This window comes from Stegostoma tigrinum, chromosome 8, assembly GCF_030684315.1.
Source record: "Stegostoma tigrinum isolate sSteTig4 chromosome 8, sSteTig4.hap1, whole genome shotgun sequence".
Taxonomy (NCBI): domain Eukaryota; kingdom Metazoa; phylum Chordata; class Chondrichthyes; order Orectolobiformes; family Stegostomatidae; genus Stegostoma; species Stegostoma tigrinum.
The window spans coordinates 13,709,271-13,726,530 of NC_081361.1; the positions used below are offsets into that span (position 1 = coordinate 13,709,271).

The 17,260-nt window shown below is 41.8% G+C and overlaps 1 protein-coding gene across 2 annotated transcripts in view; it reads left to right on the top strand.

The window, feature by feature from the left end:
• pappa2 (pappalysin 2) overlaps window positions 1–17,260 on the top strand; it is a 525,171-nt gene that overhangs the window by 291,668 nt on the left and 216,243 nt on the right. The window lies entirely within an intron of this gene.

Genomic DNA, 17,260 nt, shown 5'->3' on the forward strand with positions numbered 1-17,260 from the left:
ATCGGTGATAGAGGGAGTGAATGCTTGTAGATGCAGTGCCAATCAAGCCGGATGCTTTGTCCTGAATAATGTCAAGTTTCTTGAGCTTTGTTGGAGCTGCACCCATCCAGGCAAGTGGAGAGTTTTCCATCACACTCCTGACATGCGCCTTGAAGATGGTGGTTAGGCTTTGGGGAGTCAGGAAGTGAGTTACTTGCTGCAGTATTCCTAACCTCTGACCAGCTCTTGTAGCCACTGTGTTTATGTGGCTAGTCCACTTGTGTTTCTGACCAATAGTAACCTCCAGGGATATTGATAGTGGGGGATTCAATCCAGGATTTCCAAACCCAGCATCTTCAAAATTATGGAACCTACCTGATTTTGGATTCCTTCCTAATAGGGCAGGTTCACTGGGGCTAGGAAAAATCATACTGCAGGTTTAGGCCACTAGCTGCCATAGTCTGGTGCATTTCCATTCATTGATGCACTGAGAAGCTTTGCAAGAATGAGATAGCTTTTCAGTGTTTTACTGAATGAGGGTGAGGTAGAAAGCAAAGATGACAGCTTGGAAGGTTAGGCATGGTTCCAGGATGGTGAGTGCAGGTTAGATTAGATCAATTGAGAGAGAAGGCCTTTGAGTATTTAGAACATTACAGGTCTTTGAGAGAGTCAGGGGCAGAGAGGGGTGTGAGGTTGGAGTATTGTGGAGGAGATATTTGGTGGGGGCAGCCGGCAGGGTTGAATTGTGCTGAGCCATTGTATAGATGCCCAGATGTTAAGATATGGTTTCGCATGTCTAACATGAGACAAGTCAGATCTCACCCAAGTCTCCAATTCTCACTGAATCAGAGAGGATGGTGCAGTCAGCTGGGGAGATGATGATTGTTGTTTTGAAAGTTTAATCTTCCTGGCCCTTTCCCATGAAATGCATTGAAAGGTCTTGACATATATCTCTGAGGATGCGGGCCTGTCTCCAACTTTCCAGAGACCAGAAGACTTGAGCCATTTTGCACAGTCCCTTCAACAGAACTTTCATTCATTTTACACAGTAAAGGGAGAAGGAGCCTGTGTCCTAGAGGGCTCCATTTCCAACAAATGCGATGATGGCAAATTCTTTTTAATCATTGTGTTTGCCAAGGTGAAGGTATGTTTTTAGCCACACTGAATCAAGATTAAGGAGCTCTCAAGCTAGGTATGTGGTCATACATCATGAAGTCTTGTAATCTATGTATAACATGAAACTAATGTTCCCATTAACGTATCCTTATGTTAAAAAAACATTGCTAATGCTAACAAATCTTGGCATTCTGATTCAGGATTTAGTAATTATTGGCTCGAGGTGAGAGGAGTATCATTCAGCTGTCGGTAAGTTTTATTTATATACATACAGATATAGAGAGAGTGTTGCGTTGGAAAAGCATTCCCAAATATGGGAGTGTCCTCCAAGTTTTCAGTGGCGTGGGGATTTAAGCTGTACCGGCCCGTGATCCTTCCTTAACAGAAGAATCATCTGACTTGCGACTTTTTGTGAGATCTTGCCCTGCATTAATTGCATGATATTTGCATACATAATATCTTGCACTGCACTCCAAATTAGTTTGTTATATGCACAGTTCCATTGTGAAATTTCTGATCAACTAAACAGGTTCTTTCACAGATATGGATTTGTCTTTTCTTTTTCGTTCTGTTCGTGTTACAACAGCAGCCCTTGAGAGGCCCCGTGACAGCTTCACTACGCTAGCTCATGTGACAGTAAGCCATTACTTGATTTTAACCAGATGCCTGCAATGTTAAAGTGCTCAATGCGGTTGCTGAGTGATGTTGGACTAATTTTGATGTGTTATACCCACCACTCAAGTGTGATCTTGAAACCTCATTACGGGCCTCTTGCTTTGAAGCTGAGCCTATGGATTCCTGAGCGATTGAGCTAGTATTTCAACAACTCTGACTATGTGTTCATGAAACCTCCCCCCACCGCCCCCCCAACCCCAAGATTTGTCCAATCCATGAAACAAGCACTCCCAAACATTAACATGCCTCTCTTCAAAAATAGTTAGGGTCACTTAGCAAAAAGAAAAGTGTACCTTTCTTGCAGAAAGGATTTGATTTATTATATTCTCAAAGAAATAGGAACTGATTGTTAAGGGAATGTACCTCCAGGATACCACATTTTAGTGTTGCACTACAGTCATATGCCACATACCAATGTATCTGTCTACCAACCACATGGAGAGCTACACAAAATACACTCAATGAATTTTGAGCATGAAGTCTGTTATTTCTAACTTATGGGAGCCAGAAGACATAAAAGATATATTAATCAAATTGTGTGCACGGTACACGGATAAAAGAGCTGACCTGCTTGCTGAGTACGTTCTTGAATTGATAAGAAGGTTCCAAGTTGTGAGCTGACTGGTGCCTACTTTCTGACACAATGTTCAGACAATTCCGCTGGGTCTTTTGATATATTAGAAAATAGCTTCAGCCGTTACACCTTCCAAAGCATTCTGCCCAAACTGCGCACTTCTCTTCAGAATAAAGAAAATCGAGCTCATTGCAAAATGTTGGGAAAGATGTTGAAAAAAACAAATAATGTCTCTTATAGGCATGCAAATAATAAAAGGGATATAAAAGGATTAGGGCCAATTAGGGATCAAACTGAGTATTTACTCATGGAAGCAGGGGATATAGTTGAAGTATTGAATGGATATTTTCCATCTGTCTTCACCAAGGGACCAGATGTTTTGCAGGCCATGGTGACAGAGGAGGAAACTGTCTGACTGGAAAGGTTAAAGGAAGAGGTAATGGATAAGCTGTTGCTAGTTATGAGCTGACAAGAAACCAGGACCAGCCTTGCTGTATCCAATGGTATCGGAGGAAGTATGAATGAAGGGTCACTGATGATAATCTTTCAGCATTTCCTCAACTAGGGGAAGGTGCCAGAAGACTGGAGAATTGTGAACCTTTCATCTTTGTTCAAAAACGTTTGTAAGGATATGCCCAGTATTTACAGTTTCACTTTGTTTGTGATAATTTGGGATAGAATTAGTTGTCATATGGGCAGATTTAGTTAATTAGGGAGAGCAGCCTGGATTTGTTAAAGAAAAATCAGGTTTAACTAATTTGCTGAAGTTCATTGGAGAGCTGACAGAGAGGGTTGATGAGAGCAATTATGCAGTGGACTTCAAAAGGTATCTAATGCAGTATTACACAACAAATTGTGAGAACATTTGTAGCTCGTGTAATAAAATCAAGAGTAGCAACATTGATACAAAATTGGTTGAGTGATAGGAAACACAGAGTAGTGATTAATAAATACTTTTCAGGCTGGGGGAAGGTTTGTAGTGGAGTTCTCCAGCGATTGATAATGAGAGTCTTATATGTTTTTCTGATTCATATAAATGATCTGCATCTTGAAATACAAGGACCGGTTTCAAAGTTTGCAGATGGTACAGTTCTTGGTGGAGTGTGATCATAGCTAACAGGTAAAATTCAAGGTGGAGGACTGTGAGGTGATATATTTTTTCAGAAAGGACATGGACAGACTGTGTAAAATAAAATGTTACTAAACTAAAGGGTATGCACAAACAGAGAGACCTGAATATAAATGTGCAAAGTCATTAAAAGTGACAAGGCAGGTGGCGAGCATAGTTAATAAAACATCTGGTAACCTAGGTTTCACATATTGGGTCATAGACCGCAAGAGTAGTGAGGTAATGATGCATTTTTAAAAGCTTTAATTCAACCTCAGCTGAAGAATTGTGTACCTCTCTGGGCACCACACCTCATGGAGAATATGCATGCATGGAGAGAGTGCAGAAAACAATTGTGAGAGTGGTTCCAAGGATGAGAAACTCTGATTATTCAGAGAAATCAGTAAAGTAGTTGCAACTGTTTTCCTGAGGCAGGAGAAAGCTCAGAGGAGAGTTGCTTGAGGTTTTCAAAATTACAAGTAGGGAGGGAGAAACTTCCTATTTGTAAAAGGATCAAGAATGCAAAGGACCAAGAATGAAAAGGACAGATTTTAAAAGATTTGGAAAAGTAGTTCGGTTCTGGAATGCATTGCATGGGAGTGTGGTGGAGGCAGGTCCAATGGAGGCATTCAGGAAGGTATTAGATGGTTATTTAAATAGATACAATACATAGGGTTATGGAGAAAGAGTTTTTGGGAGAAGAGCTGCGAAAGCACTGAGTCATGCTGCACTGCGGTGATGACACAATCGGCTGAACAGCCCCCTTCTACTCTGAATGTGTTCTGAATAATTCTGTTGTAAAGAAATTGTGACATGGTGTTTAATTATAAGGACCCTGATGGTGACCTCCATTCTTTTTAAATGGGCTTGATATTAAGTAAAGGAGTTTGTGCTTCTGTAGATTGCAATGGTTTGAATCCATCGAACAGTTGCTTAGAATGGTCATGCTCCTTTAAGCATAGTGAAGCTTTCTTAACTTTTAAATTAAGGATTTATTTTAAGCATTTAATCATAGCAAATTTTTTGAGTATTTACATAAATAATAAGAACAAATAATACGTACAGCTCTATCACTGGTTTACATCAGAAGACTTGTATTTGGGAAAACTTTCGAAGTACATAGTTGACATTTTGTTAAATTGCTGGGTCAAAGTCTCAACTTAGTTAACTTAAGTGAGTAAAATAGGGCTGCTTCGACTTTAAAAAGAAACAGTAAACCAAAGTGGTGATACAAAAAGAAGATCTTACCTATGATAACTTACGTGACTGAAGGCAGGAAGTTCAAATCCTCAATGAATTTTGATTCCCTTTGAGCTCAAATAAGGTGGATTTGTAGTATTTTAAATCTTTAGTTTATTGAAATGAAGTGAATCATTTATTGTCACATATATTCAATGTAACAATACAGTGAAAAATGTGTACCTTTGCTGTACATTCATGGTGCCAATCACATGACTTAGAATAAGATAAAAAGAGAAAGATAATTTAAGACAGTCCAACTTTCCTTTCCACTGCTACAGTCCCGCTCTGGGATTTGCAGCCCTCGCTGTGCCTTTGCCAGAGTCCCCCTCTGGGCTGCCTCACTGGCCCACTCTTGATCCACCATTGTCCCTCTGGTCCATGCTGAATGACACAACCCCCACATTCAGCTCCCACCACGTAGTTCCCTGTTGCGACCGGGCTTCTTCTCCTTAGGTAGGTAGTTAAAGGGGTCATGGGTTGGAATAGAATTACCACAGAGGGAGAGAGTAGAATGGAGAAAAAAAAGGGAAGGACAAAGAAAGAAAGGGAAAAGGAACTAGCGAGCAGACTGGAGCTCCGAAATGAGTGACCTACCCTGCCACCATCTTGCCAGCACTTTCTGAGCTTTGACGATCCTTGTCGTCCACCAGTAAATTATGAATCTTTCTCTCAGTCGTTTCTAAAGGAAAGAGTTGAATGCAAACAGGCTATTCAAGTTGCTGCTGAAAACCATGTGAGTTTTGCCAATTGAGCTACATCCGGTACCAAATCTCAAATATCTAATTATACATGGACATTCCCAGTAATCTGGAGAATTTGCACATTCCTTTAAGGATGGGTTTTAAGTTGACTATTATAGAATCTGCAGACTGCCTATCTCGAGGATTAATCCCAAACAGAAGTGGTGATCAAAAGTCAGTTGGTAGTGGATGGAAGTAAATTCCTTATTGCTGTCCGATTGTGACAAAATGACTGTCTCAAATCGCCAAATCACAACACGGTTTTAGGCTTAACATGATCATCATCCTGTCTTATGGAGAAGGGTTTAAATCTGCATTCATGTCCAGACTTCAGGCTATGAAAGCAGTTCATATTTTCCATATCCTCATGAATTTAGTCATATTATTTTAGTTGATTATTGCTAGTTATATTTTTTTTAAACAAATCAGTCCTAAGGCCTATGTCACATTGACCTAAGCATGACAAATGCTAATGACAGACCTGTTGATCCTGCACAGTCCTTCTCACTAACATTGTGGGTTTTGTGCCAAAATTGGGAGAACTGTCCCAGAGCCTGATAAAGCAACATCTTATTCAACCCTACCTCATAACATTCCAATAGCACATTTTTATCTGTCCCCAGTTGACAGAGAGCAGTCATGCCAGATCTGGTGGCATAGTAGAATATTATTGGCCATGCATGGAGCGATTCCGGGTCCTCGAAAATCCCTTGGTGTTCCAAGATGTCTCATGTCTCAGGTCTCAGGCCTCATGCTGTTTGCCACTTACTGCTGTCCCTCAGTTGGTGAATCACAGAAATATTCTGGTGCAGATGGAGGCCATTCAGCCCATCATGCCTGCACTGGCACATTAAATGAGCATCATTACCTAGTGCCAGTCTCCTGTTTTTATCCTCTTACCTTTGCACATTATTTTTAATCCAAACCCCTCTTGAATATCTCAACTGAACATGTCTCCACCACATTTCCAAGGAGTGAATTCCATACCTTGATTACTTGCTGCCTGGAAACAATTTTCCTCATTTCAGCTTTGCTTCCTTTGCTGATCACTTTAAGTCGATGCCTGTGTCCTCTTCTTCCATTTTTATGAGTAGGAACAGTATCTTCCTACCTACTCTGCTCAGCCCACTCATAATTCTGAAAACTTTTATCAGTTTTCCTCTTAGCTATGTCTACAAGGCAAACTGTCCCAACTGCTCAATATATCCTCTAATTGAAGTTCCTCATCCCAGTAACCATTGTTGTGAACGACTTCTGCGCTTTCTCCAATGTGCTCATGCCCTTCCCATAATATGGTGCCTACAACTGTCCACAATACTCCAGTTGAGGTCTAACAAGTGTTTTACCCAGTTTTAACATCATCTCCTTGCTCTTGCACTCTCTGTCCCTATTAATGGAACCAAGGATACTGCCTGCCTTTCCTATGCTCTCTCTACGTTTTGTGCCACTTTCAATTATCTGTTCATTTAACAAAACAGATCCCTCTGATTCTATATCCCCTGCCTTACAATTGTAACCTCTCTTTTATATTGTCTTTCAATTGTCTTCTGACTAAATTGCATGGCACTTACCCATGTTGAACACCACTTTACAGGAATGCTGAGGGTCACAGAGGTACATAGGGATCTCTGGATTGGTTCAGCATATAAGGGACTCAGCAGCAACCCTGATCTGGTTGATTCAAACACATCTGCTGTACTGGGTTGCTGACAGGTGGTGAGGGAACCAACAAGAGCACGGTGACTCAGTGGTTAGGTGCTGCTGCCGCACAGCGCAAGGGACCCAGCCTCAAGTGACTGTCTGCATGGAGTTTACACGTTCTCCCCTGTGTCTGCATGGGTTTCCTCTGGGTGCTCTAGTTTCCTCCCACAGTCCAAAGATGTGCAGGTTAGGTGGATTGCCCATGCTAAATTTCCCATAGTGTCAAAGGGGATGTGTCATGGATTAGCTATGGGAAATGCAGGGTTACAGGGATGTATAGGAGTTCATTCTGGAAGGTATGCTCTTTGGAGGGCCATTTTGGAATTGATGTGCTGAATGGCCAGCTTCCACACTCTAGGGATTCTATGATTCTAAGACGCAAAAACAAAGAGACCTTGTTCGCACCAACCTACCTGTCACCGATAGACCTGTATACAATGTATAGTTAGGAATGACCACCATACAGTCCTTGTGGAGATGAAGTCACATCTTCACACTGAACAGACCAGTCACAATTCTGTGTAACTCTGCCCCCGATTCTGTGATATTATGGTCTGATTATCAAGTTAGGGAATTAACCTTGGTTCAGTGAAAACTGGAGGAGAGCATCCCAGCTCATCTGAAAATGTTTACCAGCTCAAGATGAGACTACCTGCATGCCAAATACTTGGAACCAGCAAGTTATGGACAGACTAAGCAATCAATCTTCTGCAGTGCTGCAACTGTCATGAATGGTGGTGAACACATTAACAAGATGCAAGAGGAGTAGCATAAATCCTCAATGATGGAGAAGTCCAGCACATCAATGGTAAATACAAAGCTGAAGTATTTGTGATCAGCTTCAGCCTAGAATTGCCAAGTGGATGATCTATTTCAGTTGCTTCCTGCCCAGTATTGTGGATGCCACTCTTCAGCCAAATCAATTCACTCCAAATGATGTCAAGAAATGGCTGAAGGACCTGGATGCTGAAAATTGCTATAGGCACAGGCAGTACTCTGGCAATACATCTTAAAGCTTGGATTCTGGAGCTACCTCTGCCCCCAATCTTGGCCATTTGAATACAGTTACAAATAATGCATTTGGCCAAGTGTGGCATTAAGGAGCAAAATTGAAGTCAGTAGGAATTTGGAGAAGACTCTGGAATCACTTTTGGGATGATATGCCTACAGCCAATGGATTGCAGTGGTTCAAAGTGACATGTCAGTGTTGCCTTTTAACAGCAGTTTGGGACGGGCAGCAAATGCTGGTCTTGCCAGTGATGCCCATATTGTCTGAAGAGAAGGATAAAATTGGTTAGAAGGCAGCCTAACCCATTGGACATTGTACATTTGAATTTGAAAATGCATATGAAGTAGTTCCACATTTGAGGTTTTAGGGTTAATGACAAATAATTTTAATGAAAATCAGTTAATTGGGGAAAATTGACTTGACAATATTAAATAGGTGAAAATAGGCAGAGGGTCTAAGTACATGGTCAAGATTGTGTCACTTAAGGTTGGGCACTAAATGTTGGTCTAGCCAGTGACATCTGGGTCTTGTGAAAGAATAAATTAAAAGTGCTTTTTTGGAGAGATGCCCATTAGTAGTGAACCTTACTGGGTATGATCACTGACTATCCATTGATCATCCACTTCATGTGAAACTTTAACAGCATATCTAAGTGAGTACCAGGAACCACTGCCACCTGTGTTGATTGTGGGCACACCCTCATTGGTGACAACACCAGCAGGGTATCCTGCCTTACTCAACATGAAACATATAAAACCAGGAATGGATATTGTGATATTAACAGATCAGACAAATGTTTATTACACTAGCTATTATGTAAATGCTTTGTATTAGCTCTGCTGAAATTAGACTAATAAAATTACAAAGAACAATAGGGTCCTTGCGGCATGTCATGCTTCAAGTGATCTGACAAATGGTGGACCTGAGATCTTTAACCCTCAGGTCACATGCTATGATGCAGTGATATTATGAACATCTGTCTTACATGTATAAGAAATTGTAAAGGCAATGTTGTCACAATCTTACCAGACTACGAGTAGAGAGACAAAAAACTGGTGTTGGTTTAAGCTGAGAGTCAACATGCCTCAGGTAAGGGGAGAGGTTGAGAAGGCAAGTCTTTCATGGTAACCTCAGCAGCTAAGGGAATTGAACCCACGCTGTTGGTGTTAGACTGCAGTGCAAACCAGCTATCCAGCTTACCCTACTTGGCATACTAACCGGGAGACATGGTATTCTCTCATGGGATGTGGGCGTCACTGGCTGGCCAGCATTTATTACCCATACCTAGTGGCTGTTGAGAAAGTAGTGTTCAGCTGACTTCTTGAATTGCTCCTACTCATATGCTGTAGATTGGCCCACAGTGCCATTTGGGAGGAAATTCCAGGATTTTGACCCAACAGCATTGAAGGAATAGAGTGATGTCGTTATAATTTAACAAACCAAAAAAAAACTGGGAATGCTGGACATCTGAAACAAAACTAGAATTGCTGGCGAAACTCAACAGGTCTGGCAGCATCTGTTGGAGAAAACAGAGTCAACATTTCAAGACCAGTGACTCGTCACCAGGGCTGATAATAGCTGAGAAAGCGTGGTATTTATGCTGAAGATGAGGTTTGAGTGGGATGGAGAGGTGAGCAGATAGGTGAAGGTGGAGCCCAGAGAGTAAGAGAGATATGAAAGTGCTAGGCAGACGAGGGGATTAATGATAGTAGGCCAGGATACAAGAGAATCTGAATAAGTGATAGTAAGAGCTGAGGAGAGGAGAGAATGTGTAGGCTGTGCTGAAAGCACTCTGTGTAATTTGGTAATCAATCTGAGATTGGCTGAGAATGGATTGACTGTGCTAAAAGTAACTCGTCATAACAGGCCTAAGGTGTGGTGTGGAAGAACAGAATCTAAAGTTCTTGAACTTGACATTGAGTTCTGGAGGCTGTAAGATCCCGAAGTGGAAAACGCGATGTTAGTCTTCAAAGTTGCACTGAGGCTCAATGAAGCACAGCAGCAAGCCAGACACCAAAAGTTTGGCATGGGAACTCAGTAGTGTGTTAAAGTGGCAGGCACCTGGAAGATCAGGGTCATTTCTGAGGACAGAACATAGGTGTACTGCGAAGTGGTCATCCAACCTGCCTTTCATATCCCCGATGTAGAGCAGATTGTGTTATGAGCAACAAATACAGTAGACTAGATTGAGGGAAGGTAAATGACTTCTTCACCTGGAATGTCTGGGACTTTAGATAGTGAGGAGGGAGGAAGCAAACAGGCAGATATTACACTGTTGTCCTTTTCCTTGTTAAACAAGTTGCAGACAACTCTGACACAGTGTTATGAATAAATTTGCCCAGGGTGTCCAGCAATACAAAAGTGATCAAATCAAAATGAACATAAGCCAGTACCAAAGCAAAACATTTCCCACTTTATTAGGAACATAATTACAATAGTCTTCAGCATTGAACATACTATCTCTAATCCTGATTGGCTCCTTATGGTTGCAATACTTCCTGGGTCTCTTGTAAATTTACAGTCACTGTCTCTGTGAAGCTGCTTTCTCCCTGTCTCTCTCTGATGGTTATCTGATCTCTGCTGCTTGCCATGCTGGTCTCCTCAGAAGGCCTCAGACAATTTCAAGAGCTGTTCCAAGAGCGAGATCTGCAGGTGAACTCTTGTTTTTATACCTATTAGATGGTTTTCTGGAACTTTGTATTGCTGTGGCCAACCAGGGAGATACTCTTGTTCTGAGAAAGGGTCACCAGATATGAAACATTAACTCTTTTTTTTCACTGATGCTGCCAGACCAGCTGAGCTTTTCCAACAACTTCTGTTTTTGTTCCTGACTTACAGCATCCACAGTTCTTTCCATTTTTACGGGGAGTTTGAAACACGTGTCAATCATATGGATGGTATGCTACTGTTAGTTTCTTGGTGTAGCAGGATCCTCTGCCTTTCTGCCTGGGCTGTCATTTCTTTAGTGTATAAGTTGTTGGGGGTGAATGTGCAGATTAAATGTTGTCTTTTACATTATGCTAATGTCATTAGCACCTGATTGCTGTGTTTGTGCCATGTCTGGTGTGTGGGTTTTGTGATTTCAGAGTTTCACTTGGCCAATGTACCCCAGTATCTCTTGCTACTTGGTCAAGTTGGAAATCTGTGTTTTAGCAGCCTGAAGACTGCTGCAGCACCTTCTGTGAATGCACCAGAAGGTCCCATAGGAGTGTTGAGATGTATTGGGAGTGGAGGAAGAATGGACCAAGGTGTCCCAGAGGGAATGGTCCCTGCAGAAGACTGAAAAGGGAGGGGAGAGATATGCGTATTTGGTGATGGTATCCCACTGGAGGTAGCAGAAATATGGCTAATGATCCTTTGGTTGTGGATGCAGGTGAGATGGTGGGTGAGAACCAGGGGACTCTGTGTTGCTATTGTGAGAGGGGGAGAAGGGGTGAGGGCTGAAGTATGGAGATTTGGATAGTATGGATGCAAAGAGGCTATTTAACTTGGACTGTGTGTACCAATATCTTGATACCTAAGCATGTCTTTGATTTTGAATATTGCCAAATGGGAGGGAAATAAATATCAAGGCAAGGAGTTTCTTTATTTCAGCAAATGTGATTTACAGAATAGTGGCAAATCCCCAGGTAAGGAATAGTTGGACATTTCTGAAACATGCTGCGGAAAGTGGCAAAGTCAGAACAGGTGCAATGGAGACAGAGCAACTGGGAGAATGGGATGGAGTCTTGACGGGAAGCAGGGCGTGGGGGTTGGTGATGTGTCGTGTACAGCGGTGGCCAACCTATTCCTAGAAATCTAAACAAAGATGTTGAGTAAGGGAAGGGAGGAATCAGATGGACCAGGTGAAGGTGAGAGCGGGTTGGAAATTGGAAGCGAAATTGATTAATCTTTCCAATTCCAGACAAGAAAGGGAAGCAGCACAGATGATGTTATTGATATACTGGATAAAAAGTTGTGGGTGGGATGCCAGAGTAGTAATGGAACAAAGAATGTTTCATGTGCCCCACAAAGAGAAGACCATGGCTGGGGCCCATGCGGATACTCACAGCCACGCCTTTGACCTGAAGAACATGGGAGGAGCTAAAGGAGAAGCTGTTCAAAGTGAGGATGAGCTTGGCCAAGTAAAGGAGGGTGGTGTTGGATGGGGACAAGTCAGACCTTTCCAGGAAGAAACAGAAAGCCCTGGGACCATCCTGACAGGGTTGGACATGTAAAGGTTTTACATGTCCGTAGTGAACAGGAGGTAGCTCAGGACTATGAATTGGAACTTTTGAAACTGACATTGTGTCAGAGGAATCATGGATGTAAGAGAAGAGGGAGTGGACAAGGAGGGAAAAAAATCTGAGTTGGGGTTAGAGGAAATAAGTTCCAGAAGGCAGGAACAGGCAGAAACATTGAGTTTGCCTGGGTAGTCCTGTTTATGGATTTTGGGGAGAAGGTAGAAGTGGGCTGAATAGGGTTGAGGTACTGTGAGCTTGGGAGGCTACAGGAGGGGGAGATCCCAGATCGGATGAAGCTGCTGACAGTCATGGACACAATAGTCGTCAGAATGGTGAGTGTCTTGGAGGGGAACTTGCAGGCAGTGGTAGATTAGATTAGATTTTCTACGGTGTAGAAACAGGCTCTTCGCCCCAACAAGTCAACACCGCTCCTTGAAGCATCCCACCCAGACGCATTCCCCTATAACCCACACACCCCTGAACACTGCAGGCAATTTAGCATGGCCAATCCACCTAGCCTGCACATCTTTGGACTGTGGGAGGAAACCGGAGCACCAAGAGGAAACCCACGCTGACACGGGGAGAATGTGCAAACTCCACACGGACAGTTGCCTGAGGTGGGAATCGAACCCCGGTCCCTGGCGCTGTGAGGCTGCAGTGTTAACCACTGACCCACCATGCCGCCCCAGAGGTGTTTTCATGTATCTGCTACCCTTGTCCCTCTGGATGAAAGTGGACACATGCTTGGAAGGTGCTGTCTAAGGAACTTGGGTGAATTTCAGCAGAGCATTTTGTAGATAGTATACACTACAGCTACTGAGCATTGGTGAAGGAGTGAGTGTTTGCTTGTGCATGTGAAGCCAATCAAGTGGGATGTTTTGTTCTGGATGATGTCAAACATCTTGAGTGTTGCTGGAGTAGCACTCATTCGGGCAAGTGAGGAGTATTCCATCAAACTCCTGATTTGTGCCTTGTAGATGGTGGACAAGCTTTGGAGAGTCAGGAAGTGAGTTCCTACAGTATTCCTAGCCCCTGATCTGCTCTTGTACCAACTGCACATGTGAGTCCAGTTTTGTTTCTGCTTAAAAGTACCCCCAGCACGTTGATAGTGGGGCTATGCTCTTGAATGTCAAGGCATAGGAATTACGTTATTTCTTCTCAGAGGTGGAATTTTGGCAAATTAATTTACAGAGTGGGATACAGTTGCTTCAAAGGCACCTTGATGCATTGGTTTATACAACTAGCAACAAGGATTATTCTAATGTTGAGGGATTGCCTCTCAAAGCAATGAACAGAAAGAACCTGTTCTGATTAGAGGAAAGATTGAAATGGATCAAACACGGTCCAGATTTTTGAGTTGCTGAGAGATTTGGATAGTTTGGATGCAAAGAGGCTATTTAACTTGGACTGTGTGTACCAATATCTTGATACCTAAGCATGTCTTTGATTTTGAATATTGCCAAATGGGAGGGAAATAAATATTAAGGCAAGGAATTTCTTTATTTTTAGCAAATGTGATTTACAGAATACACTTTTTTTTAAACACAGCATTCACATAATAACATGTTAGTATGGACATAATGTCCAAATGATTTAAGGTGTGTTATCAAGTATACATTAGATGTCAAACCAACTCTGAGTGTGAAATTTAGAAACCTCTTGGAGTGAGTGAAGAATTTTCAATGCTGTGGGAGGGCACACTTCCAGCCATTCTTAACTTCCATGCTTTCATAACTTTATTCTTGCCATCATCATCCATCTCATGAATTGATTTTCATTATATGGTGGCAACTACTTCCTTCTTCAATGATCACAGTTGCCAAGGCATAATCTGAACATTTGATAAGAATGGGGGCAAGATTTAACTACCAAGATCAAGTATTACTTCAATGTTGCATTATTAGTTTGTTTTAATATATTTATTTTCAATGATAATTTAGTTAACATTTTGAATTGAAAAGTTAAATGTATTGAATTTCTTTCATTTTGCTGAAGTTTCCATCCAATTGATCAGTGTAGGATTACAATTGAGTGTGACTATCAGCAGAACTAACCGTGATTGGTTAGTGTACAGCTGCACTGATCTTACGTGGATGCAGTGATACTCTTGAGTGATGCCAAACAGACAGAAAGGATCAGGACAACAAGAGGACATTCTCTCACTATAAATGCTAGAAATCAATCATGGGTCAAAAGGACTCCGAAGTACAGGTTCTCAACCAATCTGTCAAAGCGATTGTCCATCTATCCACATTATCAGTGACCTCAGTGCAATAGCCACAACAGTCACTTATCTGCTCCTCATTAGCATAGAGTACAGCATGGAAAAAGCCTCTTGGTCCAACTTGGCCATGCCAAACAGATATCCTAAATTAATCTGGTCCCATTTCAGACACTGATTTGTATAACCTTTTTAGAGGTTTCACCTTTGTGGACTCACCTCTTAATTCTGACTGTGCATGTACATTAGTGTTTCTTCTCTTGTTGGAAAACTCAGTTTTGTTAGTTCAAGAAAACCTGGGTTAAACTGGTTAAACTTTTAAAACACAGGAATATTTGGGGCTGGGGCAAGCAATTCAGAAGGGAAGGAATCCTTTCCCAAGCAACCCATAAGGGAAGGAACAGAGGGACTGGGGAAATAAAGAAGGGGAGCTAATTCATCCCTTCTTACCCAGGAGCTTAATGATTTGGGGTATCCCGTCTTCTAGGATTGTGATGAATTGGGGAATCTTGTCCAGGGTCTGGTCATGACAAGTCTGATTCTGGTCTGAAGGATGTTAGTCTATGACAGAGACTTGCCTCTTTTGTAAATTGTGTATATGAGTCAGAATCCTGGGATTAAATTCAAAGACGTGAGGAGCCTTGAGCCTAATATCTAGGCAAGGTCAAAAGCATGCCAGTTTCCTGCTGTGCTGAAGCATTTACTGTTGGATGGGTATGTGTGAGTGCACTCTACCTCGTCGAGTGAAATATCTGGCGTATGATTAATTAATGTGATTTTGCATCAGGTCCATTCTTTAAAAATTCTTTCTTAACTTATCAGAAGGGGATAACCATTAACACAGCTTGCGAACGGTAACTGGATCTTAACAATGTAATGAAACGCAATAGCTGGTATTTAAAATTGTTTTGTGTTAAAGCAATGCTATATATTTATGGATATCGCTACGATGAGATGATTACTGTATTGAGGGAATCTATTTTTTTCTTCTTCCCCTTCCTGATTAGTGGTAATAACGTAAAGAACAGCTCTGTTATTCTCTCTCAGCGCAAAGAAATTTAACCCAAGTATATATTTAACCCTCACCCTAACCCTAAACCAAGTGTATGGTAATTTTACCCATTCCCTGAGTAGTGACACATTTAACCCATTCTCACTTTATAGGCATTTAACCCATTCATTGAGCTAGAACGATTAATACTTGATGCGTGACTGAAAACATAAAATGCTGGAAATCAAAGTGAGGCAGGCATCATCCTTGGAGAGAGCGAGAGAGAGAGAGAGAGAGAGAGAGCAAGCTAGCGTTTTGAGTCACGATGACTTCATTAGAGCTGATGTGAAGTGTGGAGGGAGCATCATTTTTGCAATGGTGGGGTGCGGGTGGAGTGCTGGAGGAGAAAGGGTGCTTGATGCTTCCCTATCTTTAACTTTTAACACTGGACTTCCCACTGAACGATGAGCAAAATGTGTGCATTTATGATTCTTCTGATTTAATAGAACCACAATTTGAACTAGTTTTAATTTGTTTATCCGTTTTAAAGTTGATATTTTACATGCTTGGTTCTTGATATCAAAGTTAGTTTATTTTACACCAAACAAATGAGACCCTGCTGTTCATTCAGTGGCCATTGTAGTAACCATTCAGTAGGATCTTAGGGCAAGTGACCCAACGTTTGATCAATAGGTCCCTATGAGAAAGGAGAAAGGCAGAAATGTACAGGGATGGGTTCCAGAGCTTACGGCCTAGACAGCTGATGGTGGATTGGCCATTGAGAGGAGAAGGAGATGGCGAAGAGACTGGAGTTGAAGGAACCAGGATTCCTGAGGGGAAGGAGGAAAGTTTGTTCCATTCATTCAGAAGTTGTGGACTTTGCCATCTGGACCAGTGTTTAATATCTGTCTGTCACAATCTGTGGTGAGCTTCCTCCTTATACCCCTGCAATCCCTATGGTGTAGGAATACCCGAAATACTGTTAGGAAGGGCATGACAATTTCAAAGAAATGGCAGTATGGGCAGCTTGGTGATGTTTGGCTTGGAGTGGAACTTGCAATAGAAAAAGGGAAAAGTGAAGCTATGCTGGGAGTTTAACATGAGGATGAAAATATTAAACAAAAGGTGTTCAGTGACAGAGGCAATGGAGGCCAGGAACACAAAGAGGAATGTGTGAGTGGGACTGGTACTATTTCCTATTTGAAAGTTGGATGACCTTAAATGTATGAAATGTGGAAAGGGTGAGAATGAGATGAATGAGGATTCCTGCAATGAGCTGAAGTGAGAATGGTGATGATCAGTGCTATCTACGGTGGAGTTGACTCTCTTGCTGATGGAGTGAATATTAGGTTAGCCATTACCGGATAAATCTCAAGAAAACCTCGGCATCATTTCCAGTTGATGATGCCTGTCTTGTGTTCTGAAGATGGAGAGGATTGAAGGAAATGACTCTGTTATTTATAACCAACATGTCACTGTGCTGTACTATACTTTAGCATATCTATTTACTTGTATGTATGAAATTTTTATGAGTTATGGTAACACAGAGAAATGACATTTGGATTTGGCTGAAGAGCTAATTATAAATATTGATTACCCACAAGTTGGATTGCATCAGCAATGGCATTTTTATCCTCCTAAAGGCCTTACTGCAAATCAGTATTTCGAGCACCAGAAGTTG